Consider the following 14,046-nt stretch of genomic DNA (forward strand, 5'->3'; position numbering starts at 1 on the left):
GCCTTTGCCTTTTTAATACAGATGGTGATTGCCCCATCTGAGGTGTCCTGTGAGCCATGGCTCAGTCATGGTGCTAGCTACTTGTACGTTTGTTCTTTCTGTTTCCCATTGTGCTCCATCAGCTGATTAGAGAGTGATTAAATCTGTTAGCAAATAGTACTGAAAGTAGATTTCCATCTTGAAAAACGGTACGCACCTGAGTTGTTGGTGGGCTGTTATTTCCCCTGAGCAGACTAAGTCAAGTTTTGTAAATGGGTTTGAAGTTACTTAATCAAAGCATCTCTCCGCATATCCATTCACAGCTTGAGAGTTCTCCAAAGAAACCCACAAGTTTTGCAGGTTAAAAGAAATGAGGTCAAATGTTATATTTTTAAATACTTTGGTGAATCTCTAGAGGCTTTCGCTTCCTTTCTACCCATGTGGGTGACGTCCAGCAACTTGATTTTGCTTTCACGTTGTGCTGGTGGGATTTTTATGGAATTCCAAGGTGTGTGAAGCAGGGTCTTGAAACTAAGAGTCAGTTTAAAAGATAAACTCCATGGAAAGTAGGACTTCGAACATAACAGGATTAAAAAAAAAAAAAAAACTGATGTTTCCCTGCAGGAAGAGAAAGTAGCGGCTCCTTCTGCTGTTATTTAACCACAGGTGAAATCACCTGAATTCTCACAATTACCAGAAAAGAGGAACCGTGTTGGCTCTGTGCCGTCAAACTCTTCCACCTCTGCTTGCTTGGTAGTCGCATCTAATGTCGAATTCCTGGAGGGAGGAATCCGTGACCCCAGGAAACCAAGACGTTGAACCTGACGTCAGTGCCAGCTTCGGTGAGTGAATGGGAAGGAGAAAATGCTCCTCCCACTCCCATCACCAAATCACATAAAACACACCGGAACAAGATGTCATGCGTGAGAGGCGTCTGTCACACCAGTCGGGAACTGAGTGAGATCTGAAAAGATGGCCAACAGGGAAGAGGAAGAGGAGAGAGGAGTCAACATCTCTCCAGCAGAGGAGGGAGGGAGGAGCCTGCAGGATGTGATGGGAGAGGCCGAGAGGGGAGGTCGGCAGCCGTGGGAAGGGGGCTGCCGCAGGCTGTGCTGGAAGTCGGGTGGGCGTCTCTGACTCCTCTGACCTCTGGAGACCCTGACGGCCATCCCGTCATTCCCCACGGTGATGAGATACTGGGAGACCACAGAGCAATGGCCGGTACATACGTAGATTCTGGGGAGGCTTAAACTCTGTGTGTATGGCATTTCTGTGGGCATAAGTGGTGCTATGGGTTGAGTCCTGTCTCCCTACAATTCATATGTTGAGGGTCCTAATCCCCGGCACCTCAGAAAGTACTCTTATTCAGAGACAGGTTCTTTACAGAAGCAAATAATAAGAATAAGAAGTAAGCTGTGTCCTTCTAAGAAGGGCATTTTGGACAGAGAGGTCTCCACAGCGGAGAACACGGTGTGAATGTGAAGAGATGATAAGTGATGCTTTGGCTGCCCCATCCGCAGGACCCCTTCACAGCAGCCCTAGTGAGCCCATGCCAGCCTCTTCCTTCCGGGGAGGGGGAAAAGAGGAGGCAAGGATTCCAGAGCACAGGTGGGTTTCTCTCGGAGGAAACCCCAGTGGTGTTTACATAAATTAAACAACTGGCTTAGGCCCTCAGCTGGTCAGAGATTCTTGGCATCTTAACAAGCAGCGTTCATTGGCCCATGATAAATGTGCATTTGCTTCATGATCAGCTGTAAACTGGCCAGATAACCATGTAACCCCATGTGATGGCTGATTCTGTGCTTGTCTGCAGTAGTGACAGCTGGGCTGGAAGGTCTGCCTTGAGGTTTCTGTAGGTTCTTCTGGGCTCATCATCCCAGCTCAGCCATGGTCACTTCTGATTGTGACAGTTGGAAAGGTGCAAAGCTTGAACCAAGACATACTCTCTTTTCTACTTTTTTTTTTACAGGCAGAGTAAGACAGTGAGAGAGAGAGAGACAGAGAGAAAGGTCTTCCTTTTTCTGTTGGTTCACGCCCCAAGTGGCCACTACGGCAGGTGCACGTGCGGCCGGCGCGCGCCGATCCAAAGCCAGGAGCCAGGTGCTTCCTCCTGATCTCCCACGCGGGTGCAGGGCCCAAGCACTTGGGCCACAGCAGAGAGCTGGCCTGGAAGAGGAGCAACTGGGACAGAATCCGGCTCCCCAACCGGGATTAGAACCGAGGGTGCCGGCGCCGCAAGGTGGAGGATTAGCCTAGTGAGCCGTGGCGCTGGCCAGACTTGCTCTCTTTTCACTGGACTGACTGGAGGCTCTGCAGATTTCCACATTTGGAAAAGCTAAACTAATAGGAAGAGATCAAACATTCCCATTTCCTGTATGTGTCAGTGATTCTTTGTAGTCCTCCATCACTTAAGAAGAGAAATATGTTGTAAGAAATATAACACTAGCAGACTCCTCTTATCTGACCATCAGAGTGCACTTACAGAGACTGAGACGACCATGTTGTCACTTGGTGATCTGATCTGAGGGGACCACCAGGGCACATGTGGTCCATTGTTGACCAAGACATTGTTACATGGAACGTGACTGTTTGTTCTTTCTTTCTCTCTCCTTTTCTCCTAAACAAATGAATGCTGATTAGGATACAGCTACCTTAGTAGTGATGTGGTTTGCCGATTCATCTGGCAACAGCATAATAAACTCTATGTAGGATAAATATTAAAGAGGGCAAGGGGGCAGCCAACACATGGGTTACAGAGTGTGTGCACATGGCATGTACACATGCATGTGTGGTCCCACACTTGCTCTTGTATTCATGGAAATCCTCACCTTTCCTGTGGCCATTACTCAAAGAACATGCCTTATACTCAGCATTCTTTCCCGGTCTCAGGTTGCAATGGTATGTTACCACTACTCAGTTAAGCCCCACAATGCTTGAGATCCCAGTGAGGACTGTTGGCACAGTCAGGCAAAGTAATCAGAAGGGGAGAAAACATTAGATGGCAAATAGTCATGCCTAAAAGCCACGTGCTCCGTACAGGTGGATGGGTCTGGACTCATATCACATTGTTACTCAAATATCCTCTCCCCACGAGCCTCCCTAATTTTTATACAAGACTCATCACAATGAGTCCCTGCAAGCCAAGCTTTTCTGAAAGGCAGTGCAGCATGGAGCCCGAGGGTTCCATGATTGGAGTCAGGCCAACCCAAGTACAATCCCAGAGCTGCCATTTGCTAGCTTTGTAAACTTGGGGAAGTGATTTTGAACACTTTCAGCCTCAGTATTCTTTACCTTAAACCTTAAGTTTATACCGTAGTCCTTAACATCAAAATAGGCACAGACTTTATGAACAATATTATGGAAAAATCAATTACATATCGATAACATGGAACATTGTGCCACTATGAGGTCAGTCTGCAGCTACCATACACAATGGGCGATCTAGCTACACACAGTAATGTGGTTGAATCTCACACACACAATATCAACTGAAAGAAACCAGGTATAAAGAGGTACATATTGAAAAATTGACATTATATGAACTTCAAAGCCTACTAATATATACATTTGCATATATCATATATCCCGAGAGGAAAAGTGGTTACACCCGAGGGAGGGGACTGCGTGGAGCCAGGAGCAGGCTGGAGAGCTTCTGCTCCCTGTTCTGCTGGTGGTTACCTGGGCATGCTGGGCGTGTGCCATTCACTGAATTCCACACCTACAACGTGCACATTTTTCTAGATATGTGTCAACTTCAATGAGAAATTGAAACAACACAAAAGCAAATCATGGCAAAATCTAACTCCTAGAGACGTGAGGATTACATGGGGCAGTGAATGTAAAGTAGTGGTAAGCAAGCACTCCCTGGCCATTAGCAAAGTATCATTCTTGTTCCCAGCAGGCTGGTGCAGGTGTAGATAATGGTTAGTTACCACCCGGCTCCGTCTGTGACACTCCAGTATTTTTAAATAGGAAGGTGTGTGAAGGACCCGGGTCTTTATCAGAGGCAAACTCCTTAGCACTGATCATGTCTTATTCAACAGTGTAGGGAGAAAATTCAGCAGTGTACTCTGATCTGAGGTAAGATATTTTCTAAATATACATGCATGTGTGTATTTAACACAAGACAGAACCCCACCCTGGGTCCCCCGAGCGTGCAGAAATAGCTTAGCAGAAAAGAGGCGGCCGTTTCTGCTGTTTTTAGACTCATTTATGCTTCTTCTAGTGTCTTCCGTAGATAAAAACAGCAGATTCGTCTACTGAGATGAGAGCCGCTCAGAGCAGTTGCTTCATTGGGAGCGGCTGATCTTCATTGTTGATTTCTATCATACAGATGTTTTTGGCACAATTGGCTCTGCAGAATGCCTTCTGTCAGCTCAGTAAAGAAGACAAACAGTGGCTCATCTTAAAAACAGGGCCTCTCCATAAACCCGCTGACATAAGCTCCATTGAGCTTCACCCCACATAAAGATTTTAATAAACAAACCTCGCTGGTCAGCATATTGCACAGGCAGATTTAAACAGATCAGATGCTTTCTGCCCTTCTTCACGGTTCTGCAGCTTTTGCATAAAACAAGTTCTGGGTTAACAGAACGTAATGAATCTGAACGGGGAAAATGTCTCCTACACACCATGACACAGCCATGGCGTGAGGGCTTTAAACAGCAAGTGGCACTGTGCTGGGGACCAAATGTCTGGTCCTAGCCCTCAGAGCTGCCATTTCTGCACCAGGGTTCCCGGGCAATCAGGTGTCAGCTTGGTACCCGGCCCACTGCACCGGCCCCGTGGGTGTCGGCCTGGTACCCGGCCCACTGCACCCGCCCCGTGGGTGTCGGCCTGGTACCCGGCCCACTGCACCCGCCCCGTGGGTGTCGGCCTGGTACCCGGCCCACTGCACCCGCCCCGTGGGTGTCGGCCTGGTACCCGGCCCACTGCACCTGCCCCGTGGGTGTCGGCCTGGTACCCGGCCCACTGCACCTGCCCCGTGGGGGTCGGCCTGGTACCCGGCCCACTGCACCTGCCCTGTGGGTGCCTCTGCCTAGGCGCCTTCTCTTCTCTCCTTTACGTGTTGTGATGGGAAGTCCTCCCCCTCTCTGGCTTTTCTTTCCTCTTCCTCTCTGGCTCTTGGATCATACGATGTCTCAGATTCCAACTCTGGCTCCCTCACTGAAGACCTTTGCAATTTTTGAACACATGACTTAGCTGTCCCTGGTCTGGTGCTCCTCAGAGTAGACCAACCTCATAGAGCTGTTATGAAGATTAAATGTGGTAATGTAGGCAAAGGACATGAGGGCAGTGTGTGTGTAGCTCATACTAAGTTCTCAGTGAATGAAGACCATAATTCAGTTCCTTCATCTACATGTGCAGTCTGTTAACCCACATGATTGAGGAAGGAAAATCCATAATTTGGGCTGAGATTCGTTGACTGGATTCAGAGGGTTTTAAAACAGAAAAAAAATAATTCCAGATTAAGGCAGAGTTTAGAAGCTGGGGTTTTCTCAACTTGGACAGCACTGTTAAAACATTTGGGGCCAGAAGACATTGCGGCAGGGACTATCTCGTGTGCAATGTTTGGCAATGTCCCCGGCCTCTTCCCACTTGCTCCTACTAATGACCCCATCCCCAAGTCTGACAATCAAAAATGTCTCCAAATGCCCTAGAGGGCAAAGGTGTCCCTGGTTGAGAACCACTGGGCTAGGCCAAGCCTCAGATTGTGGACTAACACAGGAAGGATTAATAAGTAAAAAGTAAGCAGAAACAAGGGTGCAAAGAGGTAGCCTAAAACAAATGCTGTCTTTCTCTTCCCATGGAGCTTTGCAAACTGATAGCAATAGCGGCCTGGCTCAAGGTCTTATCACTGTCCATCCTGGGTCTTTTGGCAGTTTATGGCTTCTCAAAGCCAGGACTTCTCACAGGGATGTGTGGAAGCTGAACAGTAGAAGGGGAAAGGATTCCATTCCCACGAGCCTATAAAAAATGATCCACTCTCTAGTCGTACCTCTGCCTTTAGAGCCAATCCTTGGAGATAAATTTACAGCATTTTATAACAGTTCCTTAGGTTTGTTATTTCTCATCACAGGTTTCAACCCAGTAAGTGTTTAACCACATTGGGTTCCCTGAGTTCCAGCTTTGTCTTGATTGTATTAACTTCATGAGAATCACATTTAAGCGCTCTCATTTTTCCATTTCTCCACTTATTTTTATAAAACCACAGAGGCAAAATGCAATAAAAATGTTCAAATAATTGCTGAACCATTGCTGTGCAGATAAAAATGGCAACGCCGCCAAAACTCAACTGTTGGCTGGCAGCACCGCCATGCAGTCGCTCAAAATGCTCATTTTTCAGCTGGTTTGTAAGGATTTGAATTTGGCATCCAAAAATTGGTTGAGAGATGTCAGCATGAAATGTGTGAATGGATTAAATAAAGAGAAATTTTTAGTTATGAAAGTTGAAAACACTATTAATTGTGACAAGGTGAGACCCAGGGCATTGGTGCATGATGTATATTTTATCTCCTTAATTAGATTATAAATACTTCAAGGGGAAGAAAGGACTTTTTGAAAATACTTCAGAATCCTCTTTAGTATGCATGCAATAAACACTTATTAATTTCTAACTTAATGGGTAATGGGTGGAATGAAATTAATATTTTCCTTAAAGCAAGGATGCCAGGCTTAAGGAGTCTTTCAATTTTTTTAAAGTCAAAAGTACTTTGTGCATGGTTAAGGAGTGTCATATGTGTTTTATATATAGATATATATAGCCACCTATAGGTATATAGATATAGATATACAGATATGTAGATACATAGATATCTATAGATATATGGAGGTGGATATACAGTGATAGATGGATGGAGATACCTATCTTTATATCCATTGGGAAATAGAAATCTATTCATTACTTGTACTGGTTGGTACACATTTAAGTCTTTTTTAAAAGATTTATTTATTTTTTGAAAGAGTTACGCAGAGAGAGGAGAGGCAGAGAGAGAGAGAGGTCTTCCATCTGATGGTTCACTCCCCAATTGGCCACAATGGCCGGAGGTGTGCAGATCTGAAGCCAGGAGCCAAGACCTCCTTCCAGGTCTCCCACATGGGTGCAGGGGCCCAAGGACTTGGGCCATCTTCTACTGCTTTCCAGGCCATAGCAGAGAGCTGGATCGGAACTGAGGCTGCCAGGTCTTGAACTGGTGCCCATATGGGATGCTGACGCTTCAGGCCAGGGTGTTAACCCACTGTGCCACAGCGCCAACCCCCATTTAAGTCTTTTTAAAATTTATTTATTTTTAAATATTTATTTGAAAGGCAGAGTTATGGGGGGGTGGTGGAGAGAGAGCAAGAGAGCGAGAGAGCGAGCAAGCGAGAGAGATTCCCCAAATGGCCACAATGGCTGGAGATGGGCTGGTCTGAAGTCAGGAGCCAGGAACTTCTTTCAGATCTCCCACATGAGTGGCAGAGGCCCAAGGACTTGGGTGATCTCCTGCTGCTTGGTAAGGCACATTAGCACAGAGCTGGATCAGAAGTGGATCAGCGGCTGGCACTGTGGCGTAGCGGGTGAAGCTGCTGCCTGAGGTGCTGGCATTCCATATGGGCACCAGTTTGAGTCCGGGCTGCTCCACTTCCAGTCTAGCTCTCTGCTGTGGCCTGGGAAAGCAGTAGAAGATGGCCCAAGTCCTTGGGCCCCTGGACCCAGGTGGGAGACCTGGAAGAAGCTCCTGGCTCCTGGCTTTGGATCATTGCAGATGTGGTCGTTGAGGCCATTGTGGAGTGAACCATCAGATGGAAGATCTCTCTCTTTCTCTCTACCTCTGCCTCTCTGTAACTCTGCCTTTCAAATTAATTAATTAATTAAAAAAAAAGTGGAGCAGCCGGGACTCAAACCAATGCCCGATGCAAGCATTGCAGGTGGCAGCTTTACCCTCTATGCCACAACGCCAGCCCCTCATTTAAGTCTTAGGTTTCTTAAAAACCAACTCGATCTGGCTTCAGCAACAAAGTGATGCTCACAGAATCCAAAAGCTGTTGGGCTCCTTGAAAGGCTATGATAAGGACATGAGGAGCCCCGTGGAACCCAGCATGGACTCTGCCTCTGATCTCTCTTTTCCTCTGGCCTGTGTTCCACTCTTCTCTCTCGAGGCTGATTCCCCAAATGCAAAGCAGCTGGGGAGCCCTCTGTGCAGCTGTCAGGTTTACCTGGCCTCTGGCACTCAACAGCCAATTGATCAGGCTGACTTCATTCCAATTTCAAGTCCTCGGGAGAGAGAAAGTGATTGGTTCAGCTCAGGCCAGGGTCCATCCCTGATGCATTCAATTATAACCAATCTAGTGGGGCTTGGGCAGGGGCCATGTGATTCCAGGTTGTCTTAGGGCTGAATCCTGCGAGTGTCAGGTGTGATTTTCAGAAAAGGGAGATTAAACTGCTGAGGAAAGACGACTCTACATCGTATGTGTGTTAGACAGCTGTTCACTACTATAATGAAATACACAAGGCAACTAATTTGAAAAAGAGAAGTTTATTTGGCTCATAGCTTTGCAGTAAATCCAAGATTTAAATTTCGTGGCCTTGTTGATTTGGCCTCTGTGAGGATGATAGATGACAATGTCAGAGTATGTAGAGAGAGGATCACACGGCAAACCAGGAATCAGAGAGTAGCTGGACCCAAATCAGGCTTTTAGGGTCAACTCTCTTGCAAGAATTACCTTCCAATGGCATGCCCCCAGTTACCTAAGGATATTCCAGTAGGCCCACCTCCTAGACACTATAATTGGATTATATTTCAACTCTTAGTCCTCTAGTTTTATAAACTCTTTACTTTGGGATTTATTTTTTTAAAGATTTATTGATTTGAAAGGAAGAGGAAGAAAGGGACAAGGAGAGGGATAGGGAAAGGGAAAATAGAAAGGGAAGGGGGAGGGGGCAGAAGGGAGAGAGAGAGAGAGACAGAGAGATCTTCCTTCTGTTGGTTCACTTCCAAAATAACTTCAATAACCAGGGCTGGGCCAGGCCTAGGCCAGGAGCCCAGAACTCCATCTGGGTCTCCCACATAGGTGCCAGAGACCCAAGCACCTGCACTGTTATCCAGGTACATTAACAGGGACCTGGAGCAGAAGCAGAGCAGCTGAGATTCAAACTGGAACTCCAGTTTGGGATGTGTGTATTGCAAGCGGCAGCCCAACACACTGGACCACACACCTGCCCAACTTTGAGATTTAACAACGCTTGAGTTCATGGACCAAATCATATTCAAATCAAAGGGATGCTTGTATATAATGAATTGTAGTGAAAATATTACACACAGGTTTAGCAATGTTTTCCGGATCAGTTGTCTTTTCCTTACTCCATCAAACTAGTAGGGTTTAAGTGTGTTTGTTGAACAATGAATTAATCAGAGGAATGGCCAATAAGAAAATAAAAAGAAACCTATGAGGAAGGTTGATAATAGTATGAGCTGACGTTCTAGATCATAAGAGTGTAATTTGTCCTAGAAGACGAAGTAAGAGCTGTTTGTTTCCTTTTTTTTTTTTTTTTTTTTTGACAGGCAGAGTGGACAGTGAGAGAGAGAGACAGAGAGAAAGGTCTTCCTTTGCCGTTGGTTCACCCTCCAATGGCCGCTGCGGCCGGCGCACTGTGCTGATCCGAAGGCAGGAGCCAGGTACTTCTCCTGGTCTCCCACGGGGTGCAGGGCCCAAGCACTTGGGCCATCCTCCACTGCACTCCCTGGCCACAGCAGAGAGCTGGCCTGGAAGAGGGGCAACCGGGAAAGAATCCGGCGCCCCGACTGGGACTAGAACCCGGTGTGCCGGCGCCGCAAGGCAGAGGATTAGCCTAGTGAGCCGCGGCGCCAGCCTAGCTGTTTGTTTCCTAATGGCTTCTGTAACAAATCACCACGCACTAGGTGACTTCAAGCAACAGGAGCTCCTTCTCTCATGCCTCTGGGCCCAGAAGTCTGAAATAAGGTGTGGATAGGGTTCTGTTGTGTGCCAGGGCTCTAGGGCAGGATCCTTCCTTGCCTCTTCCAGTTTCTGATGGTTCTCAGCCTTCCTGGGCTTGCAACTGCATCACTCCAATCTTCACATGACTTTTTCTCCTTCATGTGTCTCCTATAAGGACATTTGTCATTTGATTTGGGGTACACCTGAATAATCCAGGCTCATCTCATGTCTGGATTCTTAATTATATCTACAAAGGCCCTCCCCCTCTTCTGCACACAAAGTTAATTCATGGGTTCTGGGATGTGGACATGTCTCTGGGAGGTATCTGTTCAACCTACTACAAAGGTGAAAAGAGACTGACCAATAGGCCATCTTGTGTTTTGGTCTTGTTATGCCCACATGTTGCGTGGGGCAGTGCTGTCCAATGGGAGGTGCAAGGGTGTACCTTAGGTTTGGTACCCCTCTCCTGGGGCACAGTGGGCACAGCCTAGGGTGGTAGGAGCCCATAGGCTGGCCAGAGGCTCAGGGATGGTCCCCTCCCGTTGTGAGCGTCCTCCACGTTCACATCAGTGTGCCCTCCTACATTTTGCTTGCTGTGTTTGCCAGGCGCTGAGAAAGACTGCGAAGCTTTGGTTAAGAAATCACTTCACTTCATTCTCCCTCTTTTCCTTATAGTCGGTTTGACCTTTCTTTGATTTAGTTCTTGAAATGTCTTCCTACTTGAACTTGATTGCAGTTGACAGAATAAATTCCTTTAGAATTCTTTTTTATTCAGAGGCTTCTTTCACCCTGCTGTAGAGAATGATAGTGCCGTTGAGTAGGGGTTCCCATGAAGGAAGTTTTGCTTTGAGTCCATAGTGAAAAGATGTTTGTAATCTCGGGAGCAGGCTGGCATGTGGTCCTGAGCACTCCACTGCATGTGGGAAAGCCTACGTGGGCAGCCCAGCCATCGGGTATGAGGGGAGAACATTGGCTCACTGTCATGAAAAGTGGGGCACATGGCCTCCAACCAACACTCTCCTGTGCAGGCATCTGAGTTGGTTGTGGACACAGAATGTGATTGGCTCAGATTGTGAGGGAGGTAAAGGTTTGGCTTATACTTTCCAGGACTTTTAAATAGAAGGAGGTTTGGATTATATTGGCTTTTCTTGCAAATACAGACTGCTACATTTAAATAATAAGCCATTGAAGAGCTAGGTGAAGTCAAGTTATGGAAAACAAAGAGTTAGCTTGCTCTAATCAGGAATAAAGGGGAAGGAATTTTTCATAGATGTTTAGAATGTCTGGGCCAAGGGATTTTGCTCCTGCAGTCAATGGATTAGAGCAATTATATTCTAATATTTACTTATATTTTCTTTTTCTGTCATATACTTTTAAAAAGTATATTTACATTTTTTGGAAAGCAGAGCAACAGAGGAAGAGAGAGAGAGAGTTGATTTTCCATCTGCTGGTTCACTCCCCAAATATCCATAAAAATGAGGGCAGAGTCAGGCTGGAGCCAACAGCCAGGAACTCCTTCTAGCTTTCCATATGGGCGGTAGGAATCCAAGCACCTGCAACAACATCTCCTGCCTCCAGGGTGTGCATAAGCAGGAAGCTGGATCAGCAGCAGAGGTGGGACTTGATCCCAGGCACTCTGCCTGATATGGGATGTGGGTATCCCAAGTGGTGGCCCAACCTACTGTATGACAATGCCCAGCACTCTGTCCTAGACTTTTAAGAAATGGCTTACTGGATAGCTCTCTAGTGATACTTTGCATGTTCTTATTTAATAACAATTATCTCACGTATGAAGGGTCTTCAGAATGTTCATAGAAAATGCAAAGTATATAAAACTATACATAGATTTCAGAATTGTTCACACCAAAATAACCTTTTCATTCAATTTTCCATGAACTTTTGGAAGTCTCTTGTTTTTTTTTTTTTATTTATTTTTTTATTTTTCTGTATTTCCCATCTCCAAAGCTTAGCACATTGCCCTGGACATAGCTGGCTCTCAGCAGATGTTTTTGATGAGAATGGTGTGAATCGATCAGTTCTGGGAGCAATGTTCTGTGATAAATGATTAGCATGTCGCATCTTCCTAAATGAGATTTTTAGACAAAATTCACTCCTGCATTTCTGTCTGGCCTTTTGAGGATGGAGTTTGTTGCTCTTTCTGATAGACTGAATGCAGAAACAGAAATGATTCAGACCAATTTTTGTGGCAGACTTCCTTGCATAATGTAAGCCAGTATCTGACTGGGGTCGCCCTGAGCTTTAAGAGCTCAATAAAGGGGCCAATTTCCTTCTTGTGGCTAAATACAGACTGAGAGAGCCTGGGAGCTGACCCAGGCGACTCCCCCCTTCCCTTTATAATGATTTTCAGCTATAAAATCAGGAGTCTGGAAGTTATTATCCTGTGTAATACTGAAGATAGTAAGACAATTGTGATGATTTTTGCTCTTATTGTTGAAATTTTGCACTCAGGATTCAACAGGAGTCATTTTGTAGAATAAAGATTAGAATTTGTAACATGGTATTTTCCTTATCTCAGGCAGCAAAAGTTCTATACTGGGCAGTCACCAAAGTAGAGCTTTCTAGGAAAATGTTATAATGTGATTTGAACTTTCCTTGGATGGCTAGGAGGTCCTTTTCAATTTTTGTAGAAACTCTCTTCCAGGATGTAATTCTTCTTTTGAAGATAATAGCAGGGCATGGGAGATAAGGGGCTGGTTTAGAATGATTTATCTGTGTCTTATTCATTGAGTCTCTTCTATGAAAAAAATCACACATCCCTTTAGTGCAGATGCTATGTATGTTTTAGAAAATAGAGAGTGGAGGAGCCACTCAAGTAAAGCAAACTGAGTTTTATTTTTGAACCCCAGTATTCCAACCAACTTGTGCATTACCCCCTTGCCTGTCTCCTTGATCCTGTTTGGACCCACTTTCTTTCTTTTTTTTTTAAGGATTTATTTGAAAGTAAGAGTTACACAGAGAGAGGAGAGGCAGAGAAAGAGAGAGAGAGAGAGAGGTCTTCCATCCGATGGTTCATACCCAAGTTGGCCAGGGCGTTAACCCACTGTGCCTCAACACTGGCCCTGGACCCACTTTCAAGGATCATCTGAAGTTGGTCTCTCAAAGTATGGAAGACTTGAACTGCAGGAAGTAATCCATGGTGTGAGACAGGAACCTGCTAGATGGCTTGGCAACATGTCATTTGATTTCTTCTCAAATCGCATCTTTAGCAGTCCTGAATAATGTCCTATGCAACTCCATCCCCCTCCCTGCTTAGGAAATTTAGGATAGGGTCTTAGGATTCCTGGTTTCACAATGAAGGGAAGAGCTTGCCTTGCCTTGCTTCCCTGTGAGCCAGGCCATCGCTACCTGCAGTACTTTTTTTTTTTTTTTACAGGCAGAGTTAGACAATGAGAGAGAGAGACAGAGAGAAAGGTCTTCCTTTTTCCATTGGTTCACCCCCTAAGTGGCGGCTATGGCTGGTGCCTTGCGGCTGGTGTGCTGCGCCAATCCGAAGCCAGGAGCCAGGTGCTTCCTCCTGGTCTCTCATGCGGGTGGAGGGCCCAAGGACCTGGGCCATCCTGCACTCCCATGCCACAGCAGAGAGCTGGACTGAAACAGGAGCAACTTGGACAGAATCCGGCGCCCTGACCGGGACTACAACCCGGGGCACCAGCCCCAAGCGGAGGATTAGCCAAGTGAGCCGCGGCACCAGCCTCTACCTGCAGTACTAAACATGCAAGTTGTCCACACAGGAGTTCGGATATGGCCCTGCATGAATGTATTAAAATGCTTAAACAACTCAACAGTGAAGGAGCGGACTGGCTTCCTGGCATACATCCGAGCTGTCAGTGGGTGCACGTCACTTCCGCGTGCATGCGAGCTGGTTCCGACTTTGAGCTCTTTTCTCAGAAGTGTCCCACCCCACCCCACCCCAGAGCAGTGTTTTCAGCCAGCGTCTCCCTTTATTTTTGATATTCAGACAGACACATCCATGGCCTAGAGACACTTCTCCAGGGAAGACAACGCCCGTGTCCTCCCTGTCATCCCATCTCCCATCAGTATTTGTTTTTCTGGCTAAGAAGACTTAGTGACATAGGAACAAATAGCAGATAGCACTGCTTGGAATATGGG

At 46.3% G+C, this 14,046-nt stretch overlaps 1 long non-coding RNA gene across 1 annotated transcript in view; it reads left to right on the forward strand.

Moving 5' to 3' along the window:
- The first annotated feature begins 582 nt into the window (after window positions 1-582).
- Window positions 583-14,046, forward strand: part of LOC108177400 (uncharacterized) — a 129,958-nt gene continuing 116,494 nt past the window's right edge. Inside the window, exon 1 of the long non-coding RNA XR_016234807.1 lies at window positions 583-821. This is a non-coding gene — a long non-coding RNA (uncharacterized LOC108177400). The remainder of the gene's footprint in view (window positions 822-14,046) is intronic.

The sequence above is a fragment of the Oryctolagus cuniculus genome, chromosome 5 (assembly GCF_051225735.1).
Source record: "Oryctolagus cuniculus isolate XC-2025 breed Fujian yellow rabbit chromosome 5, ASM5122573v1, whole genome shotgun sequence".
NCBI classification, from domain to species: domain Eukaryota; kingdom Metazoa; phylum Chordata; class Mammalia; order Lagomorpha; family Leporidae; genus Oryctolagus; species Oryctolagus cuniculus.